A 15255-nucleotide genomic window follows, 5' to 3' on the forward strand; every position below is an offset into this window, starting at 1 on the left:
CTTTTTTTTTCCTTTTCTCAATAAAAAAAAATAAAATAAAATAAAAAATAAAATCAAATCAAAATCTCAAAAAAAAAAAAAAGAAAAAAAAAAGAAAATGAACTGTAAAACAGCCTGCACTCTCTGTCCAAAAGGACAGTAACCTAGAAAAGATTCCCTTGGGTTCTTTTCTGCAAGAGCACAACTAAATGATGCTACATTGACATTCAAGTCTAGCCATACACAAAGGACATTGAGCCTATATAGTTCATGATCCTAGAGAAGCTAAATAATGTGATCCCAAAGAAAAACATATATAGATCCACCTGGAAATTGGAAGCAGACAAGATCGCTGGGCAAAATTGGGAGCATGGGGGAGGGAGTGGAGTGGGAGGAAGGGGAAAGGAGGGGAGAGAAGAAAGAAGGGGAGGATTGGGTAGAGCTTGGGGGAGTGGGATGGTTGAGATGGAGGAAGGACGGATATGGGAGCAGGGAAGAAGATATCTTAATTAAGGGAGTCATTTTAGGGTTGGCAAGAGACTCGGCTCTAGAGGGGTTCCCAGGTTTCCACGGGGATGTCCCCAGCTAGGTCCTTGGGCAGTAGAAGAGAGGGTGCTTGAACTGGCCTTGTCCCATAGCCACACTGATGAATATCTTGGATATCACCATAGAACCTTCGTCTGGTGATGGATGGAGCTAGAGACAGAGACCCACATCAGAGCACTGGACTAAGCTCCCAATGTCCAATTGAAGAGCAGGAGGGAGAAGACGAGCAAGGAAGTCAGTACTGCAAGGGGTTGGTCCACCCACTGAGACAGTGTGACTGATCTACTGGGAGTTCACCAAGGCCAGCTGAACCGGGACTGAATGAGCATGTGATCAAACCGGACTCTCTGAATGTGGCTGACAATGGGGGCTGACTGAGAAGGCAATGATAATGGCACTGGGATTTGATTCTACTGCATGGTCTGGCTTTATGGGATCCTAGTCTGTTTGGACGCACACCTTCCTAGGCCTGGATGGAGGGGGGAGGGCCTTGGACTTCCAACAGAGCGGGGTACCCTGCCCTCTCTTAGGACTGGAGGGGTAGGGAAGAGGGTGAGGGAGGGAACGGGAGGGAAATGGGAGGAGATGGAAATTTTGAATGGTATTATTTATAAAGCAAAAAAAAAATTAAACAAAAAAAACACCAATAAGGGGACAATGAACTCAAGAGACAGTTGTCAAAGATTATAAGTGAGCAATAAATACAAGAAAAATCCTCTGAAAAAAAATTTGAGGCCACTAGAAAATGAACTATAAAACAGCCTGCACTCTCTGTCCAAAAGGACAGTAACCTAGAAAATATTCCCTTGGGTTCTTTTCTGCAAGAGCACAACTAAGTGACGCTACATTGACATTCAAGTTTTTATAAGTTGTCTCCTCTTCCCTTTGCCTTACACATAGATCGTCTATGTTCATAACATGAATAAATCCTATATGTTCACACATAATTACATATCTGTCCCAAAGTAGATCGTTCAAAAAAAAATGAGGGTGGTGGCAAATTGAGTACATTGGGAAGCTGAGGCAGAAAAATCAGGAGTTTTAGGCTAGTCTAGGCTACATAAGACTCAGCAGTGAAAGGAGGAAGAGAACTGGGGGAGAGAGAGAAAATGGAGAGGAGAAAGGCGTTGAGGAAGAAGAGAGCAGAGAAAAGGGAGGGAGAAAGAGAAAGAGGAGAGTATGCTACAGAAGAAAAGGACTTTCACATCATTCAAATCAGCAAACCCATTGAACTAACTTAAATAACCTTAGAAATTAAATAATACTTAGTAACATCTGTCCATAATCATCCTCAAACAATGAGCACAGCAATAAGGTTGTCAGCGCATCCCAGACAAGCAGGTGGAGCGTGCACAGACGAAGTCTCAGGCAGGGTGACTACAACCAGACATTGTTCTATTGTTTTACCACAAAAGAAGCACAACTGGTAACTTAAAAAAAAATCAAAATGACTGACATGGTAGAGTGTGACTAACAGGTCACACTAAAACATAATCTCAATCTCCCTTGTTCCCTCTCCCTGATTTGTTTTTTTGTTTGTTTGTTTGTTTGCTTTCTTGCTTACTTGCTATGTTTTGCTTTGTTTTTGGTGGAGTGAGGTGTTTGGGGATTATTTACTTGCTTGTTTTTAAGAAAGAAATATGGAACCATAGGCACATGCTACTGTACCCAGCTTTTTAAAAAGACAGTAGGTGAAGAGCCTAGGCCTTTAATTTCTACTATGTGTTTATTTCAGCCACTACTAGTTTCATAAATGAGTTGGTTCCCACAGACTACTGAGAAAATATTACACAGGGAACCAGAATTCTGACTTCAAACAATATGAAGACTGGCCCATCTCACATCTTTCTCTGAATGTAATCATATAAGAAGGATTCTAAAATCAGCATGATTCTACCCAACTATTTATTAAGAACTGTACTTTCCTGATATAATAGAGGCACAAATGTAATGGGAGTAACCAATCATCTTTTGGTTGGATTTAAAGCCCACTCCATGAGGCAGAACCCATAACCAACATTGTTAATAAGGCCATGAATTTAGACAGGTCCCAGGCTCTAGGAGAAAACCTACTACTAATACTCTCCTAAATGAATATAATAATGAAAAGACTCCTAAATGACATATTGCTATATTCACAGATCAGTATTTAACTCAACCCACATCAGAGAAGCTTTTTCTTGCAGTAGATGGTAATTAACAGAGAAACCCACAACTGGATAATGTGCAGAGGGTGAAAGACTTTGGAGAGCTCAGTCCTACCTAAATGGGCTGTCACTACCATATCCCTCCCCTCAAGGCTCAGGGATCTATGCAGGAGAGAAGTTGAAAAGTCTAAGAGCTAGAGGTGAAAGATGACTTCAAGGAAACAACATTTTCCAGACACAAAAAGACTGAAGACTAATGCACACATAAATTCATAGAGACTGTGACAGCATGCACAAGACCTGCATCAAGTTCAAGCCAGACACATTCTTAGCAAGAACACAGGCAAACAGGCACAAAGTCCCACCCCCGGCCAAGAAGCTATTTACAATTGATAGTTTCTGTAATGGGGAAAATAAATTTTATTCAATGGACTGACACTAGGTATGTATATAAACCATGCTCCAGTGCAGGTCTCATGCTCAGAAGTAGATGGCCAACACAAATTGGACTACATGTTTGGTTTTTTGGTAGGGATGACTTTTGCTTTGTTTTGTTTTGGTATTAAGGGTGTGTGTGTGTGTGTGTGTGTGTGTGTGTGTGTGTGTGTGTGTGTGTTTGACTTTAAGAAAGTCATGAAGCACAATGGGTAGGATAAAGGAGGAAAACAGGAGTTGAGGGAGGGGAAGGATATGACCAAAATATGGAAAAAAAATTTAGAAGAATTGTGCTCTGGTTCATACGTACAAAGATCAAGAAATCACCAACGGAAAGAAGAGATTAGTGGAAAGCAATAACCAGAATACAATAAAATTAGCTATATAATATATTTTTTAAATTTTACTTATAGTTCTGGGAATTGACCATAGACACACACTAGGCAAGCACTCTACCACTTTAGTCCAATACTGCTATACAGCACATTAAGAAACCAACCCAGTTAAACAATGTTTTAGATCACTATACTCAAGAAAAAACATTTGAGGCTGGGGAGATAGTTTAATCAGTTAAGTATCTGCTACACAAACACAAGGACCTGCATGTAAATATCCAAAACTCATTAAAAGCTAGATGTGGTAGCACAGACTTGTAACCCCAGGACTGACAGTGGGAAAAGGGGAGATAGAAAACAAGTAGATCCCTGAAGCATATTGGCCAGCCAGTCTAGTCAAATCAATGAGATTTGGGCTCCAGAGAAGAACAGCAACCATGAAAAGACATTTGACTTCAACCTAAATCTTCCAACACATCAGACCATTCTCACACACACACACACAGAGAGAGAGAGAGAGAGAGAGAGAGAGAGAGAGAGAGAGAGAGAGAGAGAATATTGAATATTACTATTTTAGGTATTACATTCACTTTTGAACTACAGAAGCAAAAAATGTTGCAATGGGATTTCATAATACATCAAGCCACTGAATATTGGGCAACTAGAACATAAGTATTTTAAAGTTTTTTCATTCTAGTCACTAATCTAAGACACATATGAATGAAACAAGGGCTAGTGAGATGACTCAGAGGATAAGTCTCCGATCCCACTGGGGAAGGACAGAACCAGTTTTCAAAGCTATCCTTTCACCCCCATATGCACACTGTGGTGAGTGAGCCCACACTCACACACACATACACACATAACAAAAATCAATTAAAAAAGAAAGAATAGACCAAAAGGCATAGTGGGCTACAGATCTTTATGAGCTCTCAAGATATAAAAACCTACACTTTCTTCATCCATTCTTCCATTGAATGGCATCTAGGTTGTTTCCAGGTTCTGGCTATAACAAACAATGCTGCTAGGAACATAGTTGAACAAACCGAAACACTGATTTCCAAAGTGGTTGCACAAGTTTGCATTCCCACCAGCAATGGATGAGGGTACCCCTTCCTCCACAGCCTCTCCAGCAAAGGCTATCATTGGTGTTTTTGATTTTAGCCATTCTGACAGGTGTAAGATGATATCTCAAAGTTGTTTTGATTTGCATTTCCCTGATTGCTAAGGAGGTAGAGCATGATCTTAAGTATCTTTTGGCCATTTGAACTTCTTCTGTTGAGAATTCTCTGTTCAGTTCCGTGCCCCATTTTTTAATTGGGTTAATTAGCATTTTAAAGTCTAGTCTCTTGAGTTCTTTATATATTTTGGAGATCAGACCTTTGTCTGTTGCAGGGTTGGTGACGATCTTCTCCCAGTCAGTAGAAAAAAAAAAAACCTATGAAATCTTGAAACTATCCATATTGCATAGTGGTTAGAGTCAAGGTACAGGCCTCACTGGAGACAATGGCTATTTCAGGTTCTGACTAGGACATAGACAAGATAAATCTTGAACATTCTGTCTTACTGGAACAACAAGGAAACTACTAAAAGATATGAGAATCTTGTCTAAAGGACTTGGAAATTATCATAAAAGGGTTCTCTGATGAGCCTTGGTGGACTGTAAGCATTTAAGCCACCTTTCCTATACAATCTACAAATCCGCATAATCAAACAGCTCATGAAGCAAAGTTCCTCATTGAAGAACTGCTTCAGTTAAATTCAGATAACATGAAAGAATCACTATTTTGTTACTGTCACTTGGATTCGGGAAATGATAATCGATGATTCCTAAAACCAAGAAGTCACAAACTGCTTTAGGAATCGAGAGTAAGAGTGAGAGAAGACAGAGACAGCAGTGAGAAGAGCAGGGTTCCTTTAACTGAGTTTGTTCTGTTGGTCTGTAATGCAGGGAGAACTCACTCTACTCTGTAAGGTCTGAAGCTGGCAGAACTGCATACTCCCCAGAGCTGGCTGAAGCTCTGCTACCTCCCCGAAGAACTATTTCTGAAAATTTCACTTTTTGAATCTTGGTCTGTCATCTTTAAAATGGGGACAAAACTATTCAATAATCATAAAGCTGTAAGAACTGAGATTGTTCTGAGGTGCCTGGAATTTGAAAGGCTTGAGTAAGTGAATGTTTTCATCATCATCTTAATAATAAACTCAACAATGAACTTAATTTCCTGTAGGAAGAAAGGAAAAGAAGGATCAAAATTAACTGCCATTCATAATGAATTCAGGTAACAGAAACCGAAATCTAGTAAAGGAGACATGCTTTGTCTTAAGGCCTGGAGAAGTCCAAGATGTGAAGGAGCATCCAGGAACAGCTGGAAATGGAGGTCTAGGGACTGGAGCACTGGGATCTAGATTTGTGATCATCTACCACAGTCTGGCAGTTAGCAGTGGTGCCCCAGGCTAAGTGTCAGCTGAAAAGAGAAGCAGAAAACAGTGCTATGGCACAACTCAAATAAAGAATCCAATAAGAGAAGTATAGAGAGTGAATATACATATAATTGTGAATATAGGGATTATAGTAAACACACAAACTGACAAATCTTCCCTGTGCTTTTTCATACATTAGCTGATCTAATCCACACAATGGGTGATACGGGGAGACCAATCTTGGCCACACCATTTCACTAAAGAGGAAAGATTCAGATATGTCCACCCCATAGTGTCAAGGACTGTGACATGAACTCAGGGTTAGGATTCTAAATCCAGCCAGCATGCTTGGTCCCAGACCTCCTAGAGACATCTCCTTCCTGAGTTAAAGACAAACAGATTTAGAATCAATTTCATACACTTAACTGTTGTTACTCACACTGACTGTGTGAAGCATTTGCCCATCCTGTTTGTGTGCAAACAATCAAAATTCAAAACCCAGTTCTTTGTCATATGCTCCTCTGCTAACCTCCCTCTCTGTGAAATGTCCTTTGGCCTTCCTCTGGCCACTGCTAGTCTCTGTCATTCCTTCACTGAAAGTGTTCTTGATCAGGCTACATCCCAGGTATTTGTACATTTCACTCTTCCACAAGATAGTAAATTAAGTCATATTCATTATTGCATCTCACAGAGGTTCCCACAATGGTTGCACATAAAACATGCTCAGTTGACTCTTGAATAAGACTTGAATTAACTATTTTAAAAATTATCAAAAAAGAGCAGGAATGAAAGAGCTACCATATAATTAGAGACACAAAATTAAAATGCATGTTGGCATGATGCTACACCGTGACCCTGCCAAGCCCTCAATGACAGGACACAACAGGAAAATAATCAACAGGTACTTCAAAATGGAAAAAACATACCACTGTGAGGCAAATATTTATAAATGTGAGGAAATGAAATTGAAAAACATTAAAATAAATACATTAGTTCCTAAAATAAATCAGGCCTTCGTGTTTATATTACAACTATGGTTTCCAATAGAGTCTCAAATGTAAATAGAAAAATCCATTGTTTCCCAATTTGAAAACAAATCTTAGCACAGAAACTCACAAATGTACAGACAAAGAAGAGAAAGTCTACATTGGGAGCAGCTTACAGGGCATTTTCTGTCCTTTTCAGAGTTGTAGAATACCTTTCTATCACTCAAAAATGGGAGGAATTATCTCCATTGAGAAAGTAAATTATATCAACTGCAAACAGCAAGTGAAACTCACCAGGATTAAGAGGAGGAACTGGTCACTTCAAAACTGGTGTGTGTTAGGTTTTTCTTCCCTTCCTCTTAAAATTAATATGCTGTATTTCAAGACTGAGGAGCAAACAGAAAAATTCCCTGTAACCAAAAAGATTCAAATGGAATCCTAAGTAAAGATACCAGGTAACATTTCCATTATGCTGGCTTACTCAAACTCCAGACAAAACATTTAACGGCTCTGTTTATTAATACAGAAAAACCCTTCTATGGATATAAGGGTCATCTTTTGAAAAGTGTAATGGTTTAAATTTTATAAAAAGAGCAAGTGTATTTCATGATAATTCAATTTCAGAGGGCGGGGAAGAGGAAGAGGAAAAAGAGGCAGACACTATGACATCCCCTTGAGCAGAGGAATGCTATCAATACAGCTTTTCTAAAGGACTCTCATGTACCACACCTCTATCCATATATGTGCAGTAACCAGGGCCACTGGGTCAGTGTCAGCTGAAGGCTCTGTGCCCAGGAGACAATTCCCTCTCAAACTGCATGTGAGCCTCTGCTTGGCTTTAATGCATGTCAACAAGTCCATCTAGGAGCTGCTCTTCTTTCTTTGCTACACTGACTGGGCTAAAGTGACAGTACTCAGTTACCACACATGTTTTAACACACTTCCAAATCTCTTAATGACATATTTGGGATGAAGAGTAATATATGATTCAGGAAATACCTTGGAGCCAAGAAAAGCAATTGGTATTTATTTCCACAAGGCAATAGGTCTCTTTCACTATAAAATACAACTATGGATCTATCATTTAAAACACATATTTATGGATATTCCTGAGGACATACATAGTATAAAATGATGGATCATCACATGGACCTTTTATCTAGTTACCAGAAACATAACTAACTATCTCCATCCATTCTTCTGCTGTTCAGGCCTCAAACCCTTGTCATCATTAATTAATCACTCAGTTGTTTGACGTCTCCCACCCACCACCCATCGCCCCTATACATTCCTCTCAACCCATCCCAGAATCCTGTCAGTTCTAAGTTCAATGACGCCAATCTTAGTCTCTGCCATCTCTCAGTCTCTACCATTAAAAAAAGTCTTCCTGCTCATTTTAAATCTACTCCCAACTCAAGGGTCAGAATAAGCCTAGTAAATACAAGTAACATTGCATCAATTCCCCTTCATAACCCTTCTAAGCCTTCACACCAGTCAGAGACAGAGGCCAAATTTTAACAATGATGCAAAGGCCCTGACTAATATATTACTCTCACTCCATCCCACTTATCTGTTCATCCTCACCCAGGAACTCTCTCTCTCTCTTAGTCTCTTTGCTATTCCTTGACACACTATGGATGTACCAAATGTTTCCCAAGATCTCCAAAAGGAGTCCCTCACATCCTGTAGTTGTTACTACTCCGTTACCTTCTTGACCCACATTATGAAGAAATTCCACTCTCATCCCACAATTCACATTCCTCATATTTTTCTGCCTCTTTAGCACTTACCACTTATTGAGAATGCCACAAGACTGTCTTATTCAATGTCATTATATCCTCCCCAATGAAACACAAGCTCTATGACTAATTTTCCCTTATTTGCTCATTTCTATATACCCACCACTTATAATAACACCAAGTACAAAGTAGGTATGCAATACCTATTTGTTGAATAAATAAATCTTGATGTCATAAAATCCAAATGATACTTATCTAATAAATTTAGTAAGAATTTACCAATCTCCGCACCCGAATACAGATAAAACCATTGTGCAAATATAATACATAACTGTTGCTACAATTTTCAACACTCACTTCCAATACCAAAAAAAAAAAAAAAAACCTCTTGCCAATTTCTGATGGGCCAATGTAATGCCAAAATTACCGCACATCCTACTTGCAAAGTGGCTCTGCCCCAGCAGGTCTCTCCCCAAAGTATGAAAGAGCTCAGAGGAAAACCTTCAACCCTACAAGAAGGACCTGCAGCAAGATAGATGACTTAGAAGCTCACTGCCTATTTTAAATGCCCATAATATCAAAAGATTGTTTGAAACTTTCTGTAAGTTACAAGTATGGTATATATATATATGTTGTAAAGTAAGGTCTTACTCAACAAGATATCCTTATCTTATACTTGAATAATTAAGACCTTAAATACTTTAGACAATATTAAACTGCAAATCAGTAGAAGATCCAGATACCTGCCTAGATACTGTCTCCATCCTGCTGAAAGACCCCCAGTGTTGGGAGACTCTCACTCAAGTCTTGGGATAACACGACCCTCCAGTAACTCACAAGAGACTGTCCTTGCTGCAATCACACGAGGTTTATTTGACAGGGCAGGAACTAGTGCTTTACATTACCCTAGTGAAATCAATCTTTATCCCAGAGCATCTCTAAAGGCTGCATCACACTCTGAAGATCCCTGTGCACTCTTAGCTGCCTGGTTAGTGATAGTAAGAGGGTCTTATCACAATAGGAAAAAATAACGAGAGCTATATGTAATACTTCCTAAACAATTCTGACATACAAAAAAACTTTTATTGGCATCTATTAATTGTATAAAATAATAAGATTCATTATGATATCTTGATATATGTATATAATATACTTTAATCACATTTGCCCCTTGTTACCCACTCTTGCTCCCCCATACATTGGTCCCCTTAGTCTTCCCAAATAGTTCTGCGTTGACATGTGTGTGTTTGTGTCTAGATTCTGAATATGAGAGAAAATGTTTAGTATTTGTCTTTCCATGTCTCACTTATTTCCCGTAATACAAGTACCTCCAATTCCCTTCCATTATGTATACATACCTAACACTGAGTTGGGCATAGTAACACACACCTTTAATCCCAGTACTCAGGAGGCATAGGCAGGCAAATCTCTGTGAATCTGAGGTCAGCCTGGTCTACACTGAGAATTCCAGGACAGTCACAACATACAGAGAGGCCCTGTCTCAAAAAAAAATGTATATCTACATGCTACATCCATGCATGTCTTCACAGGACCTTACTGGAGCAGTGAAGAAATGAAAAAAAAACAGACAGATGGCACATAGACAGAAAGTTGGGGTCAGGTGGTCTGGGTTCAGAGCTGGGAAAATTGCAGTCCCATCCCTACCCAATGAAGATCAGCATGTTTATTAAATAGAGTTGAACAGAGAGGTGGGAATAATTGCATACAACTTGTCTTATCTACCTTTCTATTGCTGTGACAAAACACAACGACCAAGGCAACTAATAAAAGAAAGCATTTAATTTGGGACTTATGGTTGGTTACAAGGGATCAGAATCTGTATTAGGTCAGGGTTATCTAGAGAAACAGAACTGAAACAATGGGACGTGTGTGTGTGTGTGTGTGTGTGTGTGTGTGTGTGTGTGTGTGTGTGCGCGCGCGCGCACGCGCACATGTATATCCATATACATGTATATGTATATGTATATGTAAAGGGGATTTATTAGAATGGCTTACAGACTGTGGTCCAACTAGTATAATAATGACTGTTTACCAACAGAAGGTCCAAGAATCCAGTAGTTGTTCAATCCAAGAGGCTGGATGACTCAGCTAGTCTTCACTATACACTGGAATCCCACAGAAAGAGACTCTAATGCCAGTAAAGGGATAGACTTGCCAGCACGAGGGAGAACAAGCAGGAAATGAAAGCAAGCTTCTGTCTTCCATGTTCTTTAATAGGCTGCCAGCAGAAGGTGTGGCCCAGATTAAAGGTGGATCTTCCCACATCAGAATATCTGGATTAAAAGTGGGTTTTCCCACTTCAAATGACTTAAATAAAAAAAATTCCTCACATGTGTACCCAGCCTAGTTTCTTGTTAGTTCCAGATGTTGCCAAGTTGACAACCAGAATAGCCAGCACAGAGTCCATGGTCATCATGGTGAGGAGCATGGAAGCCAGCAAGCAGGCAAGCTGGCACTAGAGCAGTAGCTGAGAGTTCATTCACATCTTAACCCACAAACAGGAGGCAGAGAGAGTTAACTGAATGTGTGTGGGTTTTGAAACCTCAAAGCCCAAACCCAGGGACAGACTTCCTCCAACAAGGCTATACATCCTAATGCTTCTCAGTTTCATCAACTGGGAAGCAAACATTCAAATATACAAGCTTATGGAGGCCATTCTCATTCAAACCACCACACAGCTGAGCAAGGAAATGGGGTTATTTACACACAGATAAACAAGGAAGCGGGATTTATGGGACTGTACAAGCAGTCTCTGTAAGGGAGCAGGCTGTAAACATCTGAGAGGAGAAAGTTATGGTGGTCGTTTTCCACATGCACTAACAACATTCACACTCAGTCCACTGAGGAAGGCCTTGCCATTCTCCTCTGAGCCTCACCCTGGAGGGTTGGGGGAGATTTTGTCATTGTCCCATGGGTCTGGGACTTTAGGGTCCTTGTCATGGCCATACCCATGTCAACAACACACATTCACTGAGGACTTCACTCACTCAGGGCTTTGTCTACTCTCCATAAATACATTTCCTTTCGTATTTATCTCTTAATGGACACCAAGACTGATGCCACAACTTGGCTATTATGATAGGTGCTACAATAACCATGGATGTACTAGTATCTATCTCTATAGGAAGCTGACTTAGATGCCTTTATGTATATACACAGGAATGCTATAGTTGCATCACACCATAGTTCTCCTTAGTTTCTTTCAGGAACATTCTTAACTGGTTTCTATAGTAACTGGCCTAATTTGAAATTATTTTACTCCTGAATCCTCTCCTGTTGTTTCATTACCTGATAATGGCCATAACATTTTTACTAAAACAACATAGAATATCAACATAATCTTGACTTTCATTTATCAGATTAATAACAAATTTTCACTCTATTTGTTGGTCATTATCTTCCTCTTTTGGGAACTGTCTATTACAGTCGCTTGTCAAATTATGGAATAGATTACTTGTTTTTTTAAAAAAAATTCTTTATGTAATCTGGACATTATTCCTCTTTCAAATGAACACTTGGCAAAAAGGCAAAATCCTTTGCATCATAGAATGTTTCTTTACTTTGGTAACTGTCCCTCTGCTATGAACAAGCTTTAAAGTTTATTTATAATTGTGTGTATGTTCTGTGCGTGTGCATGATGTGTGGATGTGCTTACACATGTAGAGCTCAGAAGTCAACTCTGGAGTTGGTTATTTAAAAACATAGTATACATCAAAAATTACATGTCATCCTTATGCTGGGGCCATGCTAATCTCTGTATTGTTCTAATTTTAGAATACAGAGATGACAAAGTGAGTACATACAGATTTTTTTCATTTAATGAAATTTTGTTCATTCTTGCCACTATTAAAATTTTTGAGCCTGTTTAGAAATTCATTGCCTCTGCTCATATGTTCATTTTCCTTATATTACTCTCTAATAGTTTTAAATTTTCAGATCCTACATTAGAGACATTCAACCATTTTGAATTGACTTTTGTGCAGGTTGAGAGATAAGGATCTAGCTTTGGTTGTCTACACGTGGATATCCTGTTTTTCCAGCACCACTTATTAAGAATGATGTCTTTAATGTATATTTACAGCACCTTTCTCAAGAATAAGATGGTTAATTGTCCTTGGTTGCTTCCCAGAACTTGATACTAAGACCCTGTTGTTGAAAATACCATAAACCTCAGTCAGACACAGGACTTGAAGGAATCAAGCTCGCACTGACCAGGAAACCTCCTCCCTGCAAGCAAGCTCTCCTAGTATCAGAAAGTGCTATGAAAGCTGCCGGTGGAGTAAATTGATGGATGTTCCCACCCCGTGTAAAGCCTGTAAACCACAACAGCCAGCCCAGCAAGATGCCACAAATGGTACAACGGTGGCACTAACAACTGTCTAACTGGACTAAAGCAAGGCAAGAGGAAAGTCGTGCCTGGTCCTGTAAACCTAGCCAAAAACTCATGGCTCATAGAGAGATCATTGACCCTAGAAGATAACTTATTATTGTCATTTCTCTAAATCAATTAGCTACCAAATGTATTTTAAATACGTATGCTTCCACTCATAGGTAAATGTAGCTCTCACTACTCATAGATGCTTCTTTTTTGCAACAAAGGCTACTACTGAGAGACATTGGAGGTCCAAATGCATACAGTAAGCGACTATGGGGTGCCAAGCCCAACTGGTACTTCTATAACACACCCTATAACTAAAGCTCAGGAAACATCAGTAAAGAGGGACAATTATGAGCCAGGGGCTAGAGAGATAACTCAGCAGTTCAGAGCAGATACTGCTCTTACAGAGGATCCAACTTTGGTTCCTAACACAGACACACCAGGAGGACCACAACTTCATCTTGTTCTGGTTGAGTTCTTATCAACCTGAAAAAAGCTGAGGTCATCTGAAAAGACATCACAACTGAGAAAATGCCTCCATAAGGCTGGCCTATAGAAAAGCCTGTAGGCCATTTTCGTAATTGATGATTGATATGCTAGGGACCATTCCACTGTGGGTAGTGCTGTCCCTGGGCAAGTGGTCCTGGGGTGTATGAGAAAGTGAACTGAGCAAGTCAGTAAGCAACACTCCTCCGTGACCTCTGCATCAGTTCCTACCTTCAGGTTCCTGTCCTGACTTCCTGGATGATGCGCTACAAGTTGTAAGATGAAATAAACCCTTTTCTCTTCAAATCGCTTTTGGTTATGGTGTTTTATCACAGTAATAGAAACCCTAAGACACACCTATAGCTCCAGTTCCAGGGGATCGAAAGCCCTCTTCTGGCCTCCATGGGCTCACTGTACTCACATGCACACAAACACATGCACACACACTATACAAGTTTTAAAGCATTTTTTTTAATTTTTAAGAGTCAGAAGACTGGGTCACCTGCTTCAAGATGGTATCTTCTAGACATGACAGGAATGCTATACTCATTAAACCTTAACAATATGGTTACCGGCGCAAGACCTAAACACTAACCACACCAGTCATCATGGCAAAATGGACTAGGTAAAACTTCACAAGGCCTCACCCCTAGATGAAGAGCTACAGACAATCAATACCTAATTTGAGAAGAATCCTTTTTCTCTAGAGACAAATCCTTTTATAGGTTATTCAGTCCTAAGTAATCAGCTCTAAATACATTTACATATGGGCCATATTAACTGGACTCTTAATAGGGTGTCCGGGGATGACAGTAACAATTCAGAAAGTTCATGAATAAGAGAGAGACGAGAGAGTACAGGAGTCAGGAGAGGAAGTATGAATGATATATATTTGTGTATGAAAGCCTCAAGTTTTTTAAAGAATAGGAAAGTGGCTCAATTCCATGGTCTGTCTATATAGACATGTATGTCTACCATATTAATTTAGTTACTGTAGCCCTGTAGAATAATTTCAAGTCACATTTTGTGATGCCTCTAGCATAGCTCCTTTTTTAAGAACTGTTTGGGTATTCAGGGTGTTTTATGTTCTGTGTGGATTTTAGGATTCTTTTACTATTTCCATGAAGAATGCTATAGGAATAGGAGTATGGATGGCATTGACTCTATGCCCTACTTTAGGTAAAAATGATTACTTTAACAATATTAATTCTGCTAATCCATGAATGTGGGAGGTCTTTCCATTTTCTATTGGTTGCAATTTCTTTCCTTGGTATTTAAATCAAATTTATTTTAGAAGTCTTTCACCTCTTTGGTTAAGTTTATTCCTAGTTAGGGTTTTTGTTTTGAGAACACTGTGAGTAGAAATGTTTTCATGATTTCTTTCTCAGCAATATTCACTGTTGGTTATATAGAAGAACTAATCAACTTTCGTAAGTTGATTTTGTATCCTGTAACTCTTCTGAAAGGGCTTATCAGACCTAAGAATCTCCTTGCCAGAGTGTTTAGACTATACTGACAAATGCTTTTTTCCTATTTGCATCCCTTTAGTCTCATTCTCTAAGAAATTAAGCACTATATTAAATAAAAGAGAAAAGAGTGAAAATCCCCTTCTCATTCCTCCTTTTAGAAGAAATACTTTCAGGTTCTACCACTGAATATAATGATGATAATAAGCTTGTCATATGATGGAGGAAGGTCATTGGTTAATTAAATAAAGAAGCTGCTTGCCCTGATAGGTTAAAACATAGGTGGGAGGAGTAAACAGAACAGAACGCTGGG

General features: G+C 39.3%; 1 protein-coding gene and 1 non-coding gene across 3 annotated transcripts in view; both read right to left on the bottom strand.

The window, feature by feature from the left end:
• Positions 1–15255, bottom strand: part of Dis3l2 (DIS3 like 3'-5' exoribonuclease 2) — a 315411-nt gene that overhangs the window by 245325 nt on the left and 54831 nt on the right. The gene's annotated exons all lie outside the window — the stretch shown is intronic.
• On the bottom strand, positions 12308–12409 carry LOC113457703. The gene has a single exon (XR_003378212.1). It is a non-coding gene; the product is annotated as a U6 spliceosomal RNA (small nuclear RNA).

Source organism: Microtus ochrogaster, linkage group LG4, assembly GCF_000317375.1.
Source record: "Microtus ochrogaster isolate Prairie Vole_2 linkage group LG4, MicOch1.0, whole genome shotgun sequence".
In the NCBI taxonomy this organism is placed as follows: domain Eukaryota; kingdom Metazoa; phylum Chordata; class Mammalia; order Rodentia; family Cricetidae; genus Microtus; species Microtus ochrogaster.